Source organism: Hevea brasiliensis, chromosome 11 (genome assembly GCF_030052815.1).
Source record: "Hevea brasiliensis isolate MT/VB/25A 57/8 chromosome 11, ASM3005281v1, whole genome shotgun sequence".
Lineage (NCBI taxonomy): Eukaryota > Viridiplantae > Streptophyta > Magnoliopsida > Malpighiales > Euphorbiaceae > Hevea > Hevea brasiliensis.
The window spans coordinates 83,923,457-83,929,559 of record NC_079503.1 but is presented as its reverse complement, the minus strand read 5'-3'; the positions used below and the strand labels follow the sequence as shown (position 1 = coordinate 83,929,559).

The 6,103-nt window shown below is 32.5% G+C and overlaps 1 non-coding gene across 1 annotated transcript; it reads left to right on the top strand.

Annotated features, from left to right (window-relative positions):
* The first annotated feature begins 724 nt into the window (after nucleotides 1-724).
* On the top strand, nucleotides 725-797 carry TRNAF-GAA (transfer RNA phenylalanine (anticodon GAA)). The gene has a single exon. It is a non-coding gene; the product is annotated as a tRNA-Phe (tRNA).
* Nucleotides 798-6,103: the final 5,306 nt, after the last annotated feature.

Here is a 6,103-nt window from a genome sequence, read left to right as displayed (position 1 = left end):
CAATACTTTAATTAATTTCTGTAATTTTGAAATTAAATAAATTAATTTTTATTTTTATTCTATTAATAAAATAGTCTCTCATTAATTTACTGTTATTTTAAGTTTTAATTGGAATAATTAAATTGTAAATATTTCAACAAAATCAATAATTTAATTTCTATATTTTTAAAATCAAATAATGTAATCTTTCAATTTTTAAATTTTATATTTAAATGATTATATATATTAAATTTAAATTTAAAATGTAACATATATATACGTATATTATTTCAAAAATATAATAATTAAAAATAATTTTTTTATTAAAATGTATTATGTGCATCATATCCTAAATTAATAAAAATAATTAAGCTAAAATATATATAACAATATTTATAATTTATAAACCCATTAAATATGTGTAATGTGATAATTATAATGGTTAAAATATTTTTTTATTTTAACCATATTGCATAATATTATCCAAACATAATAAATTTCATAATATAAATAAAATGTTATGAAATTTTTTAATTGATTAATATAATATTCATCTGTAAAATTTAATTAAATTTTATTTTAGAGAATAATGTGATTATTTGAAAAATATTTAAAAGCTCAAAGAAGCCCTATGCCATTGTAATATCAGACACTTTGGAATTCAATGATGATGATTCTTAAGCTGATTCCATCTTCAGAAATAATGTATATTCAAGTATATTCTTTAACTGTGACGTAGAACGGCGTGGGGATAGCTCAGTTGGGAGAGCGTCTGACTGAAGATCTGAAGGTCGCGTGTTCGATCCACGCTCACCGCATTTATTCTTTTTTTTTTTTTTTTTTTTTTGTATTTTTAGATCAAACTTCAAGCCCCAAGCCCATATGCCTTAGAGATTTCAATCGAACCTGAAATTAGGCCCAATCTGACAATAATGTTTGGGAGTTGGCGAGTTCTAAATATAAACATTCAAACCTTATCTGTAAAAAAGATAAAGAGTATAAAATAATTAGTTAAAATATACACCACCTTTTCTCAAAATCTGGTCAAGGGAAACTAGTGTGATCATGGCCATTAAAGTTTGACTTGAACCCTCATTGAGACCCACCAGTATTTTGAATGACTTGTTATAACAATGAATCAAGACTCTGAAAATGGATTATCCTGACATCTCCATACAGAGAAGTCTTAAGTCACAAAAACTTGATCTCCACTTGCCTGTAAAGGAAATCACCTTTCAGATGTAAATCACCTTACAGAGTTTTTTTCCTCCCTTCCTTTTGCACAAGTTGTACAATCTTCCATCCGTTTTTCAATATGAAAAAATACAAACAGATACAGCTCATGGCGATGGATCATCTATTCCCTGAACCTGAATATTTGGTAGCTTTCCATCTTCAAAATGTGATGCATATGCTCCCACATGATGTATGTCTCTATCTATAGGTATCAGATCATAGGTTGAAGCTAAGTTATATCCAGGACCACAAGCAGTAAGTTAATCACCAATATAATTACACTTTAATACCACGTGGTTTGCACCTTTTATAAATAGCGTTTAAGTTTTTTTTTTTTTTTTTTTAATTTTTTAATTTTTTATTTTAAATCTGTGTTATTATGCTATTAATACTTAAGAATAAAATTGTTTAATGACATCAATATATGCTAATGTGACAAATCTCCTTGTGCTATTAAAATAGCGTGGCCGGTGAACTTCATCTATTTCGCTGTATATACCAGTTTATTTATTGATTTCCTTGTAATAGCGGAGTAAATATTAACATATTTTGTGCTTTTTCCATTCTTCTTGACTTGGTATTAAATGGATGACATAATTATACAGTCAAATAGTTGAGACCTACTTATCACACCAGTTTAAGAGTAGGAGAAGCTTACCGTTAGTATATATTAACTCTATTTAGTAATTCTATCTTTAAATACTAATAGCATTATAATATATATCTTTTAAAAAAAAATCTTCAAGCCCTTATTAATAAAACGCGCAAACTCATTGTGATAATAATAATAATAATAATAAATAATAATAATACCCACAAAGCCAGCTAAAACTCATTGTCACAAGAAAGATAAGTAGAAGCTAAGATTTGGGTTGTCATGCATAGACTTTTATCAAACTCTTGGTATAGACTTTTGAAGTAGAGTTTCATACGGCAAAAAAAAAAGAAAAAAAAAAGTTTCCCACTTTCCCTTTTCTTATCATTGAACATCAAGCTTATCTTCTGATCAATTTCTTGGATGAGGCAGACCTTGATGCCAACAATGCACTCCATCAGATCAGACGGCAACAATCTTAATCACGTATGCTTAATGTTTATTTCATTATTCTATGTAGAATCTGATCTCCTTACGTGCGATTGAATCAAGGTGTTTTGTATGCTTCTATTTGGAGGTTAAGTGGGTTTTGGGTCTATTTCTATGCCATAATTTTATTTAGACCACTTCAAGTAATGCATTAAATCAATGTGGAGTTTGCACTCCATTCAAGTAGAAATTTTACTCTTATTTCGTGAAAGTGGACTCTATTCTTGTCATGACCCAACCTATGGGCCGGACCGGCACTAAGACCTGGGCCAGCCTAAAGCACCCAAGGCCCATAGTAAGTCTAACTATTCCTCAACCCAACTCTAAGGCCCATTTGGGCTCAATTTCAAGAATTCAACCAGACAGAGTCCGACCATAAAATAGACCATTTAACGGGGAGTTTTTACTCACCCGACCTGTAAATACAATATATAATTTTTTGGGGAGCTTAGCTCACCCTCCACATAATCAAATGTCATAAAATAAATGGGAGCTTGACTCCCTCATCCAATCCAACCATACATGCATTTAATAAGTTTACAGGGCCCAACATGACAATTATATTACAGACCCAAATCAAATAAATATTTCTAACACATGCGGAAATTCTAGTAGTTAACAGAATTATATAAACATGAATAGACGACCTGCGAAGGAGAAAAGCAGGTTAACCACAACAATGATCCTTCTATAGCCTGGAAAAATATTGAACACGAGTGAACGTTCGACTAAGAGAGTAAAATATCAATTTTAACCATAATCTCTATAGTTATCTAAAACTAAAGCACCCTGTAAAGTGAAATGTAACATCGTTAATATTTTCACATCATAACAGCAAAAAGGTAATTTGGAGCACTCACACACCCGGTAATGTCAAACCATAAACATATGGGAGCTGATCCCCTATACAGCCCTCTTAATCCAATCTCTGTCAGCGAAGAACTCAGTCGGACTTTCGCTTAATAAACCAATACGGGGTCCCAGCAAAGAACTCAAGCCGTGTCTATCCCGAAGGATTGAGTCCCAACGAAGATCTAAAGCCGTATCTACCTGTCCTGTCTATATCCAACACTATACCACACGCACGCCAACGCATACACACTGCTCCAAATTACCACAAACAACATCCATGGCACTTCAACATTTATAAATGCAATGTAAAATGTGCCTAGTGTTTAACTACATAGATACATACATATAAGTGATGCATGGGCATGCTGAAACATATAATAATATCGAAATTACAATTAAAATTAATATTTTACTCACTAACTTAACCGCAGTCACTGTGGTGGCTGGGCGGAGGAGGAAGGCTGTGCTGGCTTAGCTGACAATTTTATTACAATCATTTACTAAATTTGACTCAATACAAACTAAGAAAAAGACCAAAGATATTCTAAGTCATGCCGAAAATCCTGCAGAGTCTCCCCTATACCTAGGACCTTCCTAACCTGCAAATGGGTTTAAAACGCACTTTTATATCCACAAACTATACATCCACAACTCAATCACATCACAAAGCCCCTCCTGGGCCCATCCAAACAGTCATCAATCACAATATGTAAAATTATAGTTTAGTCCTTATAATTGACCATTTTTGCAAAAACTATACAAATGAGCTCTAAAAATTCTAAAACTTTGCTCCGCAGTTCTTAGCAACATTACAAATCTAATGCAAAAGGAATCATAATTTTCTGAGCTACCACAAATATTTTATAGATTTTTAATCCCATTCAAGCACTAGAAAATTACGAAAAAGCAAGGTTCGGGTTTACCTATGCAAATTCCGACTCCTGGGACGTGCTCGGGACATCTAACAAAGGTGGGGTAGCCAAAATCTCGACCTAATTCTAAGACTTTTTTCGTAGCCTGTCTGTCTGGCCAAAAATTCACAGACCTGGGCAACTATCGAATTTTCTCAAATTGAAGGTACCTACACGAAGCCCACAACACGAGGATTAGTACATAATTTTTACGAAATTTTCTAAGCTCATTTAGTGCTCGGAAAAATACTGCGAAGTTTCATGGGACCCACCGAAAAACGGTGTCGAAAATTTTTGAAATTTATATTGCTGCGAAGCTCTCAACTAGTGGAGCGCTCTGGTACTCTCGGTTTTCTCGTGGGATTCATGGTTTGCTAGAAATCTAGCCCAAAAGTCGAAATGGGCTAAAACTTCCCAGGCAAAAATTGGACAAACCGCTAGATGGATTTTTGTGATCTTGGTGTCTATGGAAAGCTGTTGAAGTGTAGATGGTGTTTGACACAAGACCCAGCCCAAACAGTGGCCAGATAGGCCGGATTTTGGCCGGGAGGGTGAGGCGTCATGCTGCACGTCGCGTGCTTTTTCCCGACATTCTAGGTGGCGGCTGGCAAGGGGGATGGTTGCTGAAGGGGCGCCGGTGAGCTGGGGAGGCTGGGGCGGTGGCTGGCCGGCTTGAGGAGGAGGGAGGAGAGAGAAAACAGGAGAGAGAGGAAGAGAGACGAGACGCGCGTGGGGAAGAAAGAAAAGGAAGAAAGAGGCCGGTCCGATTCGACCGGCCCGATCCAATCTGATTCGATTCGATCGGTTTGATTCAGGGTACCCGAAATTAAATTTTTACTCTGCCTTGGGACAAAAAACGAGGTTCAAAAATTTCAAAAAAATTCTAAAAAACTAAAAAAAAATTCTTAGAATCCAAATATATTTTTAGTTTTGCCACGTGGTCTTTAAATTAATTTTTAAAAATCATCAAAGTTTTATATTTTCAGAAAATCGAACCCGATTTCTAAAACCCAAAAAATCTCAAATAATTTTCCAAAATTTAAATAAAATAAAATATTAATATTTACACACAAAATAATAAATTTAAAAATTAGGGGTGTTACAATTCTTATATGTAAATAATATAAAAAATTATTAGAAAACATAAAAAAAATCATTATATATATGAGAAATATTTTGTTTTGATATTTACAGTCAAAATATTTTCAAGTCAGTTTTTACATATTAAAATTATTTTTTTTTTAACGATTGTAAAAGCATATTCTTTTACATCAACCTAGTGCATTTAAATTAATAATATTTGGGTGTTCCCTAATGGAATTAAATCATGATTAATAAGGAAGGAGAGCTTCCATCGTTATATATGTAAAAGAGAGATATTGATACAAGGTGAAAATCATAAGAACAAATATATTAAAAGGAGTATTGTTTGGTTTAAATAGAATATTTGAATTAAATTGAAAATTAAATTGAAAATTAAATTTAGATTAAATTTCTTTTTTACAATAAAATTATATATATTAACAAATTCAGGAACCCTAAACGTGTTAAAGGATTAAATTTTAAGTGTGATGGATGGGTAATAGACAAGGTGGGGTGTTCAAGTTTGATTAGATGCTCATATATTCCTAAGATCAATTTTATTTTATTTTATTTTATTTATTTTGGGATGAATCTCATTTTGAACAAGTCAGACTAATTAATGACAATTTTTAAGGTAGAAAATAGAATAAACAAATCAAATATCTTTAAAAAGGTTAGGTTTAGCTCAATATTTTGAATAAAAAATGGGTCATATATAGGTATTAGAATTGGGTTATGAACAGATCCAAATCAAACCAGACAAATGGTGACAATTGACAAACACTTTCATGGGTGAAAAACAAGTTGCCGATGTTAAGACAAAACAGGTACCTACCAGAAAACGTGGAATACGTTAAGCACTATTAATATTATCATTTGTCTTTTTTTACCAAGGGCCTTGTTTTTTTTTAAGGATTTATAAGGACAGCATTTTGGATGACTTCTTGTTATTTCGCAT